At 37.6% G+C, this 19,498-nt stretch overlaps 1 pseudogene; it reads left to right on the plus strand.

Moving 5' to 3' along the window:
• Positions 1–18,708: 18,708 nt before the first annotated feature.
• On the plus strand, positions 18,709–18,860 carry LOC114902153 (annotated as a pseudogene).
• Positions 18,861–19,498: the final 638 nt, after the last annotated feature.

A 19,498-nucleotide genomic window follows, 5' to 3' on the forward strand; every position in this document is an offset into this window, starting at 1 on the left:
TCAAGATGAAAGTTCAACTCAGAATCTTTTGACTACTCTAGTGGTTTTCAAACTGAGCACCTCAGGGTTTCTACAAAAGTTTCACTAGAATGTCATTTTTTTTTTTTGCGGTATGCAGGCCTCTCATTGTTGTGGCCTCTCCCGTTGCGGAGTACAGGCTCCGGACGCGCAGGCTCAGCGGCCGTGGCTCACGGGCCCAGCAGCATGTGGGATCTTCCCGGACAGGGGCACGAACCCGTGTCCCCTGCATCGGCAGGCGGACTCTCAACCACTGCCCCACCAGGGAAGCCCTAGAATGTCATTTTTAAAACTCTTTTAAGTATGTTTTTTAAAGTGCAATTAAAAATACAAAGCATGTGTAATTTTCTCATATATCAAAAGTTGACACAATGGAATCCCTACTATACAAGCCATGTTAGCCTGTGCTGTCAGTTAACTTGGTTTTTGTTGCAATTTTTCAAACTTGGAGCGAAGCTCCTCCTGCCATCTCTCTTTAATCATGAAGTCTCCTGGGATTGCTAGGTAGTCTATTAAAAACTATTTGTAACCATTTGTTCATGTTAATCTGGATCTTTTCAATACTCAACAACCACTATAAGATAATCAATTGAATGTTGACAGTGATCTAAGACTGCAGCAGGTGCAAGCAAATTTGCAATAACCTCTAATTTGAAATTGTTGTGTGTATCAGAACAGCTGCATTATTTTCTGCAACTGACTTAATATCTCCCTAGGCCCTGCCTGCCTCTCCAGCCACTCTTCCCTGGCTCTCCCCACTCCAGAAGCATCTGTTTCAATGCTAGAACACCTTTCTTGCCTCAGGGCTTTTGTACATGTTGGTCGCTCTAGCAAGTGTTCCTCATCTATCTAGATTCAGCTCATTCTTAATGTCCTAGTTAAATGGTACTTTCTTCCCTGACCTCACTGCTGGTTTTCACACTTCCTTTTCTACCCTCGTCATTTTATAATTATTTCCTCTACAGCTGTCTTTCCTGCTAGGCTGAGAGCTGTCTGAGGGCAGCAACCATGGATGTCCAATTCACGGCTGAATCTTCAGTTCCTGGCACAGTGCAGGCTCCATGGACATAATCAATTAGTTTTGAAGGAATGGTGTTACATGTATAAATAAATTTATATTTAGACATAATATTGATTAAAAAACAGAAATGAAAAAATTCTGATTTTTAAAGAAAAGCTGATTAGATTGAAAGTGACATACAGTGAAACATACAAATGTACTAATTTTATCTGTATAACTAGATGCAAATTTCCATATTTGGTTAAGCTGCGTCCAGATGACCTGTAAAACACTTTTAGCACCTCATAACTTTCCTCGTGTCCACTCCTAGTCATACCCACTCCCTTCCATCCACTCCCAGAGGTAAATACTGTTCTAACTTCTAGTACTATCAGTTAGTTTTTGCCTGTTCTTAAATTCCATGTAAGTAAAAATTACTCAGTATGTACTCTTTTGTGATGGTTTCCTCCATTCAACATAATATCTATGAGATTCGTCCATGTTATATGTACCCTTTTATTGTGTTCTGTTCTATACTCTGTGTAGTTATTCATTTTCTTATTGATAATTTTTTTTCTCAATTTAGAGCTTGAATGAAGAAAGATGCAGTGAACACTCTTGTACAGGTCTTTCTATGGATATACGACTGTTGTAAGAGCTCTGCTTTTTTTCCCCAGTGTTAGAAGAAAAAGTTGAATCCCCATATGCTCTATTGATGTTCAGAAATATCTTTTCAATTCTTAAAAACCAAAAAGAAATCAGAATAGCATTAGATGTTACTGAAGAAATAAATGAGAATCCTAATTGACAACTGGGCCAGAAGTTAGCACCCTGTCAGAGATAGAAACAAATGAAAATCTAATGAAATGGGAAACTCATTACATATGGTAATGTACCTAACAAAAACGTGTCCACAAAAAATGTATACAAAAGTATTCACAGCAGCTTTATTCATTATAGCCCCAAAGTGGAAAAAATAACAACAATCTTTAAAAGATTCTGCACAATTTCATTTATGTGGGGGAACAAGTAAGGATTCTGCTATCCTGAGTGTGTACCAACAATTCCATGACTGTCCTGAATTCTAATAATGCCCTACATTTATATAGAACTTTAAAATTACAAATTTCACACACATCACGTAGCTAATAAGTGGCAGAGCAGGAGCTCAAATGCGGGACTTCTGATGCTAACTTTAGTGTATTTCCCCATGAGATCCTGATTATACCTCATCAGGAGAAGCAACTCTCAACAGGATGACTTATGACAAAGTGTATTTAATTTTTAACATTTTTAAAGCCGGGTCTTACACTTTGGAGGGTTTTTCTAATTAGCAATAATTAGTTGCGTATGCATTCTGATCGACCCTTGTCATTGGGTCCCAACCTTTCCTAGCTCATGCCTTGCCAATCACCCTATCAAAGAGCTTGTACCCTGTTCACACACACTTTCCATTCCACCAAGAAAGAAGTTTGTTCTTGTTTGTCAATAAACATTCTGTTATTATTGTTTTCATTCATGGGAAATTCAGCTGAGCAAAAAACCACAATCATTTGTTTCTTACTAGAAGACTTCTCAGAGCTTTTAAAATGGCAGTGTACCTGGTGACTTTATAAAGAGCCGGCTAGAATGTGCTATACTTCCTAATGGAATCCCATTAATAGCATTTAGAAATTTCTAGAGAACAATTGGGGGAAACTCCTTTCTACACTTTTGTTTTCTTGGTTATCTCTTGAAAGCTTCACTTTCAACTATGCTATTTCCTCAAAGCTTTGTTAAGTGACTGCCTAGAAATTCTACCAACAAATGATACTTACGGATGGTAAGGACCTCGTGTACTACACCCCCTTCTAGATAGAAGATTAGAACCTTGACAGGAGTTATCAGGACTGAACTGAAAATGTAAGCTCAGGCACTGTGCTGACAGAGGAGAAATATGTAGTGGGGTTGGGGGAAGAAGCTTAAGCGAGAGCCTAAGCTGTCGAAGAACAGAGACCCTGGAGTCTGGCTTGGGTTCTTTCTAGAGCCTAATGAGTGTGCTCGGTGCGGAAAATGAGCACACAAGAAACACACAGTGAGAAGTGTGAACTTGATGCTGTTATGTCATCCTAAGGAGCAGCACATAATATTTACCTTTTCATCTACCTTGACTTTAACCACCAGCATCTTCAAGCTCTATACCCAGCAGGGAAAATTGCTTTCTACCCTGATCTGTGTAGAAAACTTTTTTCTAAGCTTTCAGTCAGGGTCGTTTGGCTGATAAAATTCATCTGTAAATAGTTGTGTTTATTTTTATCAACCATGAAAAATCACTCTTTATTCTGCCTGTAGTTGGAAATTTGGAGTCATGTTCATTTCTTCAAAAACATATCACTCTTTTGTTTTTTAATGACTTGTCCTCCCCTCAAGGATACAATGGTTCTTTCTACTAGTACCAGTGGAGCTGAGCTGGGTTTTTTCCCAGTTTGGTTGAATTAGATACGCTAATCCCTTGTTGATATATATTTTAAATGGATATAATTATTATCCCCTTAATTTAGAGTTGAAATAATTTCTTATTCCACATACTTTAATTCTAGATATAGCTTAAAAAGGAAGAAAAACATACAACCATTAAAAATGAAATAATTATTATTTTAAAAGGTGTACTGAAGTTTAACAATCTAGGCATTGGGACATGGTTTGATTTTTATACTTTTAAATTACTTTTGTGTGTATCCCAATTTCTACAAAAAGAAGATACTGCATTCATGTGTATAAAATACATTTTATATTTGTAATTATTTTTACATCTATTCCACCTGTTAATATTTTTGTTTCCAAAACAAGAAAATACACTGAGAGTGATTAACCGATGTATGTAAATTATATGAGCTTGGAGTCAGTTCTATCCTCCTGTTTTATGACACTAATTATTTCAAGTAGTGTGACTGGCAGTACTAACAGTAGGTTTAATAGTCTGGAACAAGACCATTTAGCATTAGATTCTAGTTCCACCCCTAACCAGCTGTAATTTGGAATTGGTTATTTAATCTCTTTGGGCCTTAGTTTCCTCATCTGTAAAAAGAAGGATGCTGTCTCATATGGCTGCTCTGAGGATTCATTTAGGTTAATACAGATAATTCTCTAAGAACAGTTATTCTACATAAATAAAAGTCAATAAACATTATCATGTTGTCATCATCATCAACATTGTTTAAGAAGGCAGTAGAAAAACAGGTCCAGTTATATGACCAGACAATTTATAGACTGCGGAACTCAAGAGTAGACATTTGAAAGGATGTTAATCCCCACTTCTAATAATCAGGGACATAAATATATAAATAAGAGTACCAGTTATCATGTATCCAATTGGTGATAATTTGAAAGTCAGACAATGTCAGAGGATTTCAGAAGACAGGAATTCTCTCATATTGTGGGTAGGAGTGTAAATTGGTGCCATCACTTTTCAGTGTCAAACAAAATTGAAAGTACTCATAATTTACAATCCAGCATTTCCCCTTCAAGGTATATATCTACTAGAGAAAACTCACACATAAGCCTAAAGAATTATGTGTAAGGATATTTATGGTAGTACATTTTTTTAAAAAGAGGAAATAATCTATATGGCCATTAATAAGGGAATATATAAATAAATATGTATGTCATGGACTACTACATAGCAGTTAAAAATGAACTATTTATATTGCAGCATGGATCTGTCTCAAAAACAGAGGGAAAAGGCAAGTTGAAAAATGATATACACAGTATAATAATTATTTACGTAAATAAAAAGCCACACAAAACTATACTATATATTAATCACAAATCATTTTGAAAGTTTACTTATTCAATGAACTGGAATGATACACACCAAATTCATGGTAGTGTTGTTTAGGAAAAGGGAGAATTGGAAATGGGAAGGAAAAAGGCAAAAAAGAGGACTTAAATTTATTTCCTTTATTAAAATAAAAAGGCTTGACATATAACTATATAAATAAAGTTATTATTTGATATTGCTTGGTGGCGAGTACACAGGCCTTTATTGTACATGTCTCTGAATGTTTCTGTGCTTTAAAATTTTCTCAAAATGTGTATCTAGACTAATTTTTAAAAAGATACTCTTCCCAGAAGAGGTAGGTACTATACAAATGTCAATTGATTGTCAAGAAGGGAAAGAAATAACTTTCCATTTTAAATTAATAAAGGACATTGAAACATATTCTATTTGATGAGCTCCTCAAGATCAAAATCATGCTTTACTCACCATTGTACCTCTTAGCCCCCAGCACAGTACTTGGTATATAGTAAGTGTTCAACAAACATCCATTAAAATAACCTAGACTACTACTTAAGATATGAAAAACTTTTACTCTCATTAATTAAATAAATAAAATAACACAAAACAGAAAGGAACAATGAGGTATCATTTTAAATATGTTAGCAAAAATTTTAAATGATAATACCCAAAGTTGATGGAGATGTGGGAAAACTAGCAAACTCACAAATTGCTGCTGACAATTTAAAATGGAAAACACGTTGGCAATATATTTTTAGAGACAAAATGTTCCTTAATCCAGTAATATCCTATTTTTGGAAATTTATCCTAAAGAAATAATCCAAAGATGAAAATGACTCATTATGTACATATGTTTACCGCAGGGTTACTTATGATAGAAAATGGGAATCAGTGCAAATGTTCACCAATCACAAAATGGCTAATTAAGTTATGGTATAAAAATGTGTTAGAATATTCTGCAGCCATTAAGACAATAATTATGAGGGTATGAAGACAATCTGGCTGAAACATCTGATACTCAATTTTTTTGCTACAACTGAGTCATCTGGTGATTATAAATATGTGGGGCAAAATTTATGAAATTACTCTAAGTGAAAAAAGCAGACAATGAAAAAGAGTGTATGTGTTCCTGATTTAAACTATGTAAAAATCACCTATGCAGACACCCAACATGAGAGGAGAAAACTGGGGGAAAAAGTATTTTCCCTAATAGTTAAAATCTATTTTTATGGTATTTTAAAAAAGAAAAAAGTCTGTCATCAAAATGTCCATTGCATACCTACTATCATGAAATCCAATCATGACAAAATAAGAATGCTCTTAGTTGACAATTCAGCACTTAATATGGAATATAAAAATGGACAGAATAGATTCTGTTTGTTACATTTACCTTGAAAAACAGACACTAACAAATCTTAAGAAAGAAAAGTATTTATGACTCCTCTCAAATTGATTTGGGCATCAATTTATGACATAATAATGTCAAGCTGGTAATTTTAGTTGTTATTTGTGCTTTCAGTGTAAGTGTTTTGTTACATTTTTAGAAATCAGTACCCTCAATTTTTAGAAATTTTGTGAAAAATGGAATATCTCTATCCACAATTGTTTAATTTCTTTATTGTGTTCCACAGAATACAAATGTGTCTCACAAACAGATCCTGTAATGAAGTTCCAAAAATTTGAGGTACATTGGCTAGTGGGACCAGAGAAAGACATGATTCTTTTCAGCATAAATATGATAAATATTAAAATAATATTAAAATACCTAGGGGAAACGCTCTTATTTATGTATTGTGTGAGATTACTAGAGCAGGAATTATGTTATCCAGTATTAACCAAAGTAGAGAAACGGGAGAGAAAAATGTATGCTTTATTCTCGAAATCTGAGACAGAGAGAGACCAACGGAGATTTTCAGATAATGTCATCCCCGGATGTGCCTCTCATTTACACATTACCTGGGAGAGCATCGTGCAGCCGCATATTCTCAGCTGTTGAATGTGTTCTGCTCATTTTCCAGTGAGGAGGACGGGTTTAATGCTTTCTCAGCAGTGTGTACTTTTTCACTTCTGCTGTTTCTGTTTACCTGTCTTCTTGCTTATTTATTGTTTGCATTTAGCTTGCCCTGCAAGTGGTTCTGAGGATTGTAGTGTGACTGGACAATACCTGTGCAGGCCATAAGCTTTACAAATAAATCTCTCTCTCCAGTTTTTCATATTGGATCTGTGTGGGGTATTCATGCCTCCTTACTCCTTTTCTTTAACTTGATGAAATTTTCTAAAGGGTCATGCATATTTAAACAAAATGTGAAGGATATGGGTTTTTTAAATCAAATTTATGAAACCTGCCCTTAGACCCCCAAATTCTTCCAAAGAAGTTCAATTCTAATGAGTAATTCTGTCCTCCACATTTAAAACCAACTCCTCTTTTTACTTACCTAAAAGATAGTGTGAATTCCAAGGTCTTGCGCAAGTCATTAAACCTCTTTTTAGACTCACCTGTAAAATGAGAGAATTGGATAACAAGAGTCTTATAGTTCAGTGAAAGTTCAATGATTTCCAGAAAGCTTCTACTTCATGAGCTTTCCAAAGAATAGCCTCACAGAGAGATTAAACTCTGGGGGAATGTCACTTGGTGAATAAATACTTAGCAAACAATTGGAAGACAGACATGGGAAACAATCAGAGCCCTGGCTATATCAATAGCCATGGACCATATTAATGATTTTGGAGGGAAGCTCAGCAAAATGTTAATTTATTTAATAAATATTTAATAGCATATTATTTCAATAAATAAATTAGTGTTTATACAGTAAAGAATACAAATTTTGTGTGCACACATTCTTGACCCACTTCCATAGTCCTTCTTGGACATTTCCCCAAGAATTATTTAAAAAAAAGATGAACATCAAAATATTTCTGTTTAGAGAAGTTTGTGATTGGTGGTTAAATCTATAAAATAATCCAATGGTTTATCCCTCTTATCTTGAGAATGTTTAATCATTTTTGATATTTGCTTTAAATTAGCACTCTCAAACGTACATTTGTATAAAATCTCCCAAATCATGAAAGATATATAATTTGAAATGTATTTGGAGTATTCTCTAGTTAATCAGCTGGATAAAATTTAGGAGTACTGTAACTAGAACAATTGAGCTGAGTTTAGTGTTATAAAAAATGAAAAAATTTTTTCATGGTATGCTTTAGCTACTTAAACTAAAAGCCTGTTCATTTTCACAGAATTGGTGTGATAAGAGAAGCCCTATATGTCCTTTTCAGGAGCCCAGGTTAATAATCAAAGCATAGATCAGAAGAATAGGGGTCAGGAGTGGTACTTTCTTTTTTTTTTTTAACATCTTTATTGGAGTATAATTGCTTTACAATGGTGTGTTAGTTTCTACTTTATAACAAAGTGAATCAGTTATACATATACATATGTTCCCATATCTCTTCCCTCTTGTGTCTCCCTCCCTCCCACCCTCCCTATCCCACCCCTCTAGGTGGTCACAAAGCACCGAGCTGATCTCCCTGTCCTATGCGGCTGCTTCCCACTAGCTATCTATTTTATGTTTGGTAGTGTATATATGTCCATGCCACTCTCTCACTTTGTCACAGCTTACCCTTCCCCCTCCCCATTTCCACAAGTCCATTCTCTAGTAGGTCTGTGTCTTTATTCTCATCTTACCCCTAGGTTCTTCATGACCTTCATTTTTTTCTTCCTAGATTCCATATATATGTGTTAGCATATGGTATTTGTTTTTCTATTTCTGACTTACTTTACTCTGCTTGACAGACTCTAGGTCCATCAACCTCACTACAAATAACTCAATTTCGTTTCGGCTGAGTAATATTCCATTGTATATATGTGCCACATCTTCTCTATCCATTCATCCGATGATGGACACTTAGGTTGCTTCTGTCTCCTGGCTATTGTAAATAGAGCTGCAATGAACATTTTGGTACATGACTCTTTTTGAATTACGGTTTTCTCAGGGTATATGCCCAGTAGTGGTATTGCTGGGTCGTGTGGTAGTTCTATTTGTAGTTTTTAAGGAATCTCCTTACTGTTCTCCATAGTGGCTGTATCAATTTACATTCCCACCAGCAGTGCAGGAGTGTTCCCTTTTCTCCACACCCTCTCCAGCATTTATTGTTTCTAGATTTTTTGATGATGGCCATTCTGACTGGTGTGAGATGATATCTCATTGTAGTTTTGATTTGCATTTCTCTAATGATTAACGATGTTGAGCATTCTTTCATGTGTCTGTTGGCAATCTGTATATCTTTTTTGGAGAAATGTCTATTTGGGTCTTCTGCCCATTTTTGGATTGGGTTGTTTGTTTTCTTGTTATTGAGCTGCATGAGCTGCTTGTAAATTTTGGAGATGAATCCATTGTCAGTTGCTTCGTTTGCAAATATTTTCTCCCATTCTGAAGGTTGTCTTTTCGTCTTGTTTATGGTTTCCTTTGCTGTGAAAAAGCTTTTAAGTTTCATTAGGTCCCATTTGTTTATTTTTGTTTTTACTTCCATTTCTCTAGGAGGTGGGTCAAAAAGGATCTTGCTGTGATATATGTCATAGAGTGTTCTGCGTTTGTTTTCCTCTAAGAGTTTGACAGTGTCTGGCCTTACATTTAGATCTTTAATCCATTTTGAGCTTATTTTTGTGTATGGTGTTAGGGAGTGTTCTAATCTCATACTTTTACATGTACCTGTCCAGTTTTCCCAGCACCACTTATAGAAGAGGCTGTCTTTTCTCCACTGTATAGTCTTGCCTCCTTTATCAAAGATAAGGTAACCATATGTGCGTGGGTTTATCTCTGGGCTTTCTATCCTGTTCCATTGATCTATCTTTCTGTTTTTGTGCCAGTAGCATACTGTCTTGATTACTGTAGCTTTGTAGTATAGTCTGAAGTCAGGGAGCCTGATTCCTCCAGCTCCATTTTTCGTTCTCAAGATTGCTTTGGCTATTCGGGGTCTTTTGTGTTTCCATACAAATTGTGAAATTTTTGGTTCTGGTTCTGTGAAAAATGCCAGAGGTAGTTTGATAGGCATTGCATTGAATCTGTAGTTTGCTTTGGGTAGTAGAGTCATTTTCACAATGCTGATTGTTCCAATCCAAGAACATGGTATATCTCTCCATCTATTTATATCATCTTTAATTTCTTTCATCAGTGTCTTATAGTTTTCTTCATACAGGTCTTTTGTCTCCTTAGGTAGGTTTATTCCTAGATATTTTATTCTTTTTGTTGCAGTGGTAAATAAGAGTGTTTTCATAATTTCATTTTCAGATTTTTCATCATTAGTGTATAGGAATGTCAGAGATTTCTGTGCATTAATTATGTATCCTGCTACTTTACCAAATTCATTGATTAGCTCTAGTAGTTTTCTGGTGGCATCTTTAGGATTCTCTATGTATAGTATCATGTCATCTGCAAACAGTGACAACTTTACTTCTTCTTTTCTGATTTGGATTCCTTTTATTTCTTTTTCTTCTCTGATTGCTGTGGCTAAAATTTCCAAAACTACGTTGAATAATAGTGGTGAGAGTGGGCAACCTTGTCTTGTTCCTGATCTTAGTGGAAATCCTTTCAGTTTTTCACCATTGAGGACAATGTTGGCTATGGGTTTGTCATATATGGCATTTATTATGTTGAGGAATGTTCCCTCTATGCCTACTTTCTGCAGGGTTTTTATCATAAATAGGTGTTAAATTTTGTTGAAAGCTTTCTCTATTGAGATGATCATATGGTTTTTCTCCTTCAGTTTGTTAATATGGTGTATCACGTTGGTTGATTTGCGTATATTGAAGAATCCTTGCGTTCCTGGAATAAACCCCACTTGATCATGGTGTATGATCCTTTTAATGTGCTGTTGGATTCTGTTTGCTAGTATTTTGTTGAGGATTTTTGCATCTGTGTTCATCAGTGATACTGCCCTGTGGTTTTCTTTCTTTTTGACGTGTTTGTCTGGTTTTGGTATCAGGGTGATGGTGGCCTCGTAGAATGAGTTGGGAGGGTTCCTCCCTCTGCTGTATTTTGGAACAGTTTGAGAAGGATAGGTGTTAGCTCTTCTCTAGATGTTTGATAGAATTCTCCTGTGAAGCCATCTGGTCCTGGGCTTTTGTTTTTTGGAAGATTTTTAATTACAGTTTCAATTACAGTGCTTGTGATTGGTCTGTTCATATTTTCTATTTTTTCCTGGTTCAGTCTTGGCAGGTTGTGCATTTCTAAGAATTTGTCCATTTCTTCCAGGTTGTCCATTTTATTGGCACAGAGTTGCTTGTAGTAATCTCTCATGATCTTTTGTATTTCTGCAGTGTCAGTTGTTACTTCTGCTTTTTCATTTCTAATTCTATTGATTTGAGTCTTCTCCCTTTTGTTCTTGATGAGTCTGGCTAAAAGTTTCTCAATTTTGTTTATCTTCTCAAAGAACCAGCTTTTAGTTTTTTTGATCTTTGCTATCGTTTCCTTCATTTGTTTTTCATTTATTTCTGATTTTTATGATTTCTTTCCTTATGCTAACTTTGGGTTTTTTTTTGTTCTTCTTTTTCTAATTGCTTTAGCTGTAAGGTTAGGTTGTTTATTTGAGATGTTTCTTGTTTCTTGAGGTAGGATTGTATTGCTATAAACTTCCCTCTTAGAACTGCTTTTGCTGCATTCCATAGGTTTTGGGTCATCGTGTCTCCATTGTCATTTGTTTCTAGTTATTTTTTTTTTCCTCTTTGATTTCTTCAGTGATCACTTTGTTATTAAGTAGTGTATTGTTTAGCCTCCATGTGTTTGTATTTTTTACACATCTTTTCCTGTAATTGAGATCTAGTCTCATAGCATTGTGGTCAGAAAAGATACTTGATAGAATTTCAATTTTCTTAAGTTTACCAAGGCTTGATTTGTGACCTAAGATATGATCTATCCTGGAGAATGTTCCATGAGCACTTGAGAAAAATGTGTATTCTGTTGTTTTTTGGATGGAATGTCCTATAAATATCAATTAAGTCCACCTTGTTTAATGGATCATTTAAAGCTTGTGTTTCCTTCTTTATTTTCATTTTGGATGATCTGTCCATTGGTGAAAGTGAGGTGTTAAAGTCCCCTACTATTAGTGTGTTACTGTCGATTTCCCCTTTTCTGGCTGTTAGTATTTGCCTTATGTATTGAGGTGCTCCTATGTTGGGTGCATAAATATTTACAATTGTTATATCTTATTTTTGGATCGATCCCTTGATCATTATGTAGTGTCCTTCTTTGTCTCTTGTAATAGTCTTTATTTTAAAGTCTATTTTGTCTGATATGAGAATTGCTACTCCAGCTTTCTTCTTATTTCCATTTGCATGGAATATCTTTTTCCATCCTCTCAGTTTAGTCTGTATGTGTCCCTAGGTCTGAAGTGAGTCTCTTGTAGACAGCACATATATGGGTCTTGTTTTTGTATCCATTCAGCCAATCTGTGTCTTTTGGTGGGAGCGTTTAGTCCATTTACATTTAAGGTAATTATTGATATGTATGTTCCTGTTCCCATTTTCTTAATTGTTTTGGGTTTGTTATTGTAGGTCTTTTCCTTCTCTTGTGTTTCTTGGCTAGAGAAGTTCCTTTAGCATTTGTTGTAAAGCTGGTTTGGTGGTGCTGAACTCTCAGCTTTTGCTAGTCTGTAAAGGTTTTCATTTCTCTGTCAAATCTGAGTGAGATCCTTGCTGAGTAGAATAATCTTGGTTGTAGGTTTTTCTCCTTCACACTTTAAATATGTCCTGCCAGTCCCTTCTGGCTTGCAGAGTTTCTGCTGAAAGATCAGCTGTTAACCTTATGGGGATTCTCTTGTGTGTTATTTGTTGTTTTCCCCTTGCTGCTTTTAATATGTTTTCTTTGTATTTAATTTTTGATAGTTTGCTTAATATGTGTCTTGGCGTGTTTCTCCTTGGATTTATCCTGAGTGGGACTCTCTGTGCTTCCTGGACTTGATTAACTATTTCCTCTCCCATGTTAGGGAAGTTTTCAACTGTAATCTCTTCAAATATTTTCTCAGTCCCTTTCTTTTTCTCTTCTTCTTCTGGGACCCCTATAATTCGAATGTTGGTGCGTTTAATGTCCCAAAGGTCTCTGAGACTGTCCTCAGTTCTTTTCATTCCTTTTCTTTATTCTGCTCTGCAGTGGCTATTTCCATTATTTTATCTTCCAGGTCACTTATCCGTTCTTCTGCCTCAGTTATTCTGCTATTGATCCCTTGTAGAGTATTTTTAATTTCAGTTATTGTGTTGTTTATCATTGCTTGTTTCCTCTTTAGTTCTTCTAGGTCCTTGTTAAATGTGTCTTGCGTTCTCTGTATTCAATTTCCAAGATTTTGGATCATCTTTACTATCATTATTCTGAATTATTTTTCAGGTAGACTGCCTATTTCCTCTTCATTTGTTAGGTCTGGTGGGTTTTTACTTTGCTCCTTCATCTGCTGTGTGTTTTTCTGTCTTCTCATTTTTCTTATCTTACTGTGTTTGGGGTCTCCTTTTTGCAGGCTGCAGATTCATAGTTCCCGTTGTTTTTGGTGTCTGTCCCCAGTGGCTAAAGTTGGTTCAGTGGGTTGTGTAGGCTTCCTGGTGGAGGGGACTAGTGCCTGTGTTCTGGTGGTTGAGGCTGGATCTTGTCTTTCCGGTGGGCAGGTCCACGTCTGGTGATGTGTTTTGGGGTGTCTGTGGCCTTATTATGATTTTAGGCAGCCTCTCTGCTAATGGGTGGGGTTGTGTTCCTGTCTTGCTAGTTGTTTGGCATAGGGTGTCCAGCACTGTAGCTTGCTGGTCATTGAGTGAAGCTGGGTGTTGGTGTTGAGATGGAGATCTCTGGGAGATTTTCACTGTTTGATAATACATGGAGCTGGGAGGTCTCTTGTGGACTAGTGTCCTGAAGTTGGTGCTCCCACCTCAGAGGCACAGCACTGACTCCTGGCTGGAGCACCAAGAGCCTTTCATTCACATGGCTAGGAATAAAAGGGAGAAAAAGTACAAGGAAGGAAAGAAAGAAAGAAAGAGGATAAAATAAAGTAAGTTAAAAGAAAATAAAGTTATTAAAATGAAAATTAAGAAAAAAAGTTTTTTTAAGTAAAAAAAAACAAACAAAAAGAACACGTATGGACAGAACCCTAGGACAAATGGTGAAAGCAAAGCTATACAGACAAAATCTCACACAGAAGCATACACACTCACAAAAAGAGGGAAAGGGGAAAAAATAATAAATCTTGCTCTCAAAGTCCACCTCCTCAATTTGGGATGATTCGTTATCATTTTAGGTGTTCCACAGATGCAGGGTACATCAGGTTGATTGTGGAGATTTAACCCACTGCTCCTGAGGCTGCTGGGAGAGATTTCCCTTTCTCTTCTTTGTTCGCACAGCTCCTGGGGTTCAGCTTTTGATTTGGACCCACTTCTGCATGTAGGTCACCTGAGGGCATCTTTTCTTCGCTCAGACAGGATGGGGTTAAAGGAGCTGCTGATTCGGAGGCTCTGGCTCACTCAGGCCGGGGGGAGGGTGCAGTATGGATGTGGGGCGAGCCTCCGGCGGCAGAGGCCGGCGTGACGTTGCACCAGCCTGAGGCGCGCCGTGCGTTCTCCTGGGGAAGTTGTCCCTGGATCACGGGACCCTGGCAGTGGCGGACTGCACAGGCTCCCAGGAGGGGAGGTGTGGATAGTGACCTGCGCTTGCACACAGGCTTCTTGGTGGCTGCAGCAGCAGCCTTGGTGTCTCATGCCTGCCTTTGGGGTCCGCGCTGGTAGCCGCGGCTGGCGCCCGTCTCTGGAGCTCTTTTAAGCAGTGCTCTTAATCCCCTCTCCTCGCGCACCAGGAAACAGAGGGAAGAAAAAGTCTTTTGCCTCTCAGGCAGGTCCAGACTTTTTCCCGGACTCCCTCCCGGCTAGCCGTGGTGCACTAACCCTTTCAGGCTGTGTTCACGCCGTCAACCCCAGTTCTCTCCCTGGGATCTGACCGAAGTCCGAGCGTCAGCTCCCAGGCCCCACCCGCCACGGCGGGTGAGCAGACAAGCCTCTCGGACTGGTGAGTGCTGGTTGGCACCAATCCTCTGTGCAGGAATCTCTCTGCTTTACCCTCCGCACCCCTGTTCCTGCGCTCTCCTCCACGGCTCCAAAGCTCCCCCCTCCACCACCCGCAGTCTCCGCCCGAGAAGGGGCTTCTAGTGTGTGGAAACCTTTCCTCCTTCACAGCTCCCTTCCACTGGTGCAGGTCCCATCTCTATTCTTTTGTCTCTGTTTATTCTTTTTTCTTTTGCTCTACCCAGGTACGTGGGGAGTTTCTTGCCTTTTGGGAGGTCTGAGGTCTTCTGCCAGCGTTTAGTAGGTGTTCTGTAGGAGTTGTTCCACGTGTAGATGTGTTTCTGATGTATCTGTGGGGAGGAAGGTGATCTCCGCTTCTTACTCTTCCGCCATCTTCCCTTTTCCTGGGGAGTGGTACATTCTTGCTATTAAGTCTATTGCTGGCCCTTTATGGGCTTGTGTAGGTTAATTAACTCTGGAAAGACTCAGTTACTGTTCTTGAGAAGTGTGATGAAAAACTGTCATTTGCCATTCAATTCAGCAACAAGGTGTAAATGCTGATTCTAGTGGTGTGTAGTAGGTGTAGCAAGGCCCTAGCAGCCAGGGAGAGGTGCCAATCTGGGGCGGGGGTAGGAGCACCAAAGTAGCCCGAAGAGAGGGGTGCTCCAGACACTGACACACCTACAGATTGGTTGGAAAGTGCAGCCAACCAGGTTGATTGTGCACAGTCATGGCCCCCCTCCTTCCTAAGAGGACTCTCGTTTGTTCAAGTATCCATACTCCTTGTGGCCATGCTTTTTAGGGGAGGTATGAAGGATCCCTAGCCCCTTGAGCCTGCCTTGTTCCTTTGGTTCACTGAGGCCTGGGAATACAAAACAACTTGGGTTGAAGAAGTACAAGTCCAAGTTGGCTTGAGGATGGAGTGGGGTGGGGGTGGTTCTGGTGTTTTGGGGAAAGGATTTCCTCAAGAGAAAGTTCCTTTACTGCTTTTACTCCCTCTGGATATTGACCTCAGCATATGATCTCCACTTCAGGCATCTTGCATCCAGGAGGCCAAGGAGTTAAAGATGGCAGAGCAGATATGTGACTTAAACTGGACCTAGGAGGAAGGATGGATTTGCACAAACAACAAAACAGTGAAGAAGCAAGAGCATTTCAAGACACGGTAAGAGCATAAATAAGAAAAAAAAAAAAAAAGTGGACTGGAGCTGGCTTATTAATTGAGCAGTTTTGAAACCACTAAGTCTGGAACCATAGGAGGAAAAGTTTTCTTAAATGAGGAGAATTCACAGTTCCTCACCTGATCACCTCTCCCTGCAGGGAGGTGGTGCCATGTAGGATTCTTGGGCTTCCTACTTGCTCTAAGTCACTTGTGAATCTTCAGACTTCTTTCTTCAGATGAAGAATAGGGAAAGCCAGGAGGCTTAAAGGAGTCTTGTGAGTCTACACCTATTGTAAAGTTAAGGGAGTTGTGCATGAGAATCACCGTGCTTAATTTTATCTTAACGTGGTCTTTTAAAAATGATTGTTGTGAGCTTATGGATTTTCTCTTTTTTACTTCATGATGGGAGAGGTACTGATCTGGTTGCCATGTAAAAGAGAGAAACTGACTTCCTATAGAAGTAAAAAGAATATGGTATTTGTAAAATTTTTTTGAATCTCAAAGTTAAAAATGCACCTTACAGAAAAGCCAGATCACATAGAAAAATAGAATTATTTAAAGTCGAATACCACCAAGATGGAACGAAACTGCTTCAGAATTTTGTGACTGTTTATTCAGCAGCAACTCTTTGACTCCAGTGATCCACGTGCCTGAAGACATATGAAGTAGACAATGTTTTATGATAGGAGATAAACTCTTAAGTGCATGAGCTACTACTGAAAATATATGAAAGCTAAGTTATTATTAAACATACAAAACATTACGAAGATCACTTTGTTGCTGTCATATACATCATATTTAATAAAATCTAAAAAGCCATTGACTGTTAAAGGCATTATTCTTATTTTGGTTTGGTTTTTACTCGGTAAAAACATGTATGAAAAATTTTTATTTGATTTCAGAGTGGAGTCCTTGTGAAGCATTTCTTTAAAAAGTCCAGAAACCATCAAAGAAATGAATGGTAAACTTGACCACAAATTGATCTTTACATATTCCACAAGCAAAGTCAAATAACAAATGGGTGTGTGGGGAACATTTGTGCAAATTACATGTGTAATAAGAATATTGATGTCAGCATTACTTCATATAAAAACAGAGCATTACAAAAACATAGCCATTAAGAGGAACCAGGTAAATAAATTCCAGTTAGTACACCCCCATAATGCATTGTTATCAGTTTGTGTTTTGGTTACTGATATATTTTTTTCTTTTAACATCTTTATTGGAGTATAATTGCTTTACAATGTTGTGTTAGTTTCTGCTGTATAACAAACTGAATCAGCTATAAATATACATGTATCCCCATATCCCCTCCCTCTTGCCTCTCCGTCCCACCCTCCCTATCCCACCCCTCTAGGTGGTCAGAAAGCACTGAGCTGATCTCCCTGTGCTATGCGGCTGCTTCCCACTAGCTATCTATTTTACATCTGGTAGTGTATATATACCCATGCCACTCTCTCACTCTGTCCCAGCTTACCCTTCCCCCTCCCTTTGTCCTCAAGTCCATTCTCTACATCTGTGTCTTTATTCCTGGCCTGCCCCTAGGTTCTTCAGAACCATTTTTTAAAAATTTTTTCTTAGATTCCATATATATGTGTTAGCATCCGGTATTTGTTTTTCTCTTTGTGACTTACTTCACTCTGTATGACAGTCTCTAGGTCCACCCACCTCACTACAAATAACTCAATTTTGTTTCTTTTTGTGGCTGAATAATATTTCATTGAATATATGTGCCACATCTTCTTTATCCATTCATGTCGATGGACACTTAGGTTGCTTCCATGTCCTGGCTATTGTAAATAGTGCTGCAGTGAACATTGTGGTACATGACTCTTTTTGAATTATGGTTTTCTCAGGGTATATGCCCAGTAGTGGGATTGCTGGGTCGTATGATAGTTCTATTTTTAGTTTTTTAAGGAACCTCCATACTGTTCTCCATAGTGGCTGTATCAATTTACATTCCCACCAACAGTGCAAGAGGGTTCCCTTTTTTCCACACCCTCTCCAGCATTTATTGTTTATAGATTTTTTGATGATGGCCATTCTGACCGGTGTGAGGTGATACCTCATTGTAGTTTTGATTTGCATTTCTCTAATAATTAGTGACATTGAGCATCTTTTCATGTGTTTCTTGGCCACCTCTATGTCTTCTTTGGAGAAATGTCTATTCAGGTCTTCTGCCCGTTTTTGGATTGGGTTGTTTTGTTTTTGATATTGAGCTGCATGAGCTGCTTGTATATTTTGGAGATTAATCCCTTGTGGGTTGCATGATTTGTTCACAACATTTTGTCCCATTCTGAGGGTTGTCTTTTCAGCTTATTTATGGTTTTCTTTGCTATGCAAAAGCTTTGAAGTTTCATTAGGTCCCATTTGTTTATTTTTGTTTTTATTTTCATTACTCTAGGAGGTGGGTCAAAAAAGATCTTGCTGTGATTTTTGTCAGAGTGTTCTTCCTATGTTTTCCCCTAAGAGTTTTACAGTGTCCGGTCTTACATTTAGGTCTTTAATCCATTTTGAGTTTATTTTTGTGTATGGTGTTAGGGAGTGTTCTAATTTCATTCTTTTAAATATAGCTGTCCAGGTTTCCCAGCACCACTTACTGAAGAGACTGTCTTTTCTCCATTGTATATCCTTGCCTCCTTTGTCATAGATTAGGTGACCATATGTGTGTGGGTTTATCTCTGGGCCTTCTGTCCTGTTCCATTTGTTCTTTATACTTTCTTTCAAGTTTTGCCCAATGGCAGTATCGTAGCCCGTGAGGTTTATCCAAGGCACAATTATTGCTATTTGAAAACTATATTGTCTTTCATTGAACATTGTTATCACATGTAACTTCTTTCACTTTATGGCTTGCATTTTTTTCCTTTCAATAACTAGAAAATGTGAATTTTAATATTGTCTAGCTTATCAGTTTTTTTGCTTTATAGTTAGTGATTTTTTTGTGTGCACTTTAAGAAATCTCTGCCTCTCCAAGTTCAGAAAGATAAACTCTTATATCGTCTTCGAGAAATTGCATTGTCTTACCTTTTACATTCAGAGCCTAAAAATGTGTAGTTTTGTCTGTAATTTATTCTTGACCATGATGTGAGCTAGGGAGGAATCCAGATTTGTTTCTTTTCCATATGGATATCCAGTGACCCAGTACCACTTATTTAAAAAGACCATTCTTTCTCTCACTGCAGCATATGAATCAGTGACTAAATTTGGACAGATACACTGTTAGAGTCTGCATTCTGTTCCGTGGTAAATTTGTCTAAGCTTCTGCCTTTTTCATACTGCTCCCCTATTGCAGCGACATAAGTCTTGATTTTTGGTATTACAAGGTCTCTAACTTTATTATTTTTTGTTCATAATTGTGTTGGTTGTCCTAGTCCCACTCATTCCCATATAAATTTAAAAATCACCTCATTGACACACACAAAATGTTGCTAGGACTTTTTCTATTAGGACTAAGTTGAATCTATATTTCAGCATGGGAGAAATTAAAATTTTTATAATAAGTCTTCTAACATGAAA

The sequence above is a fragment of the Monodon monoceros genome, unplaced genomic scaffold (assembly GCF_005190385.1).
Source record: "Monodon monoceros isolate NGI ecotype Baffin Bay Population unplaced genomic scaffold, NGI_Narwhal_1 Super_Scaffold_2, whole genome shotgun sequence".
In the NCBI taxonomy this organism is placed as follows: Eukaryota; Metazoa; Chordata; class Mammalia; order Artiodactyla; family Monodontidae; genus Monodon; species Monodon monoceros.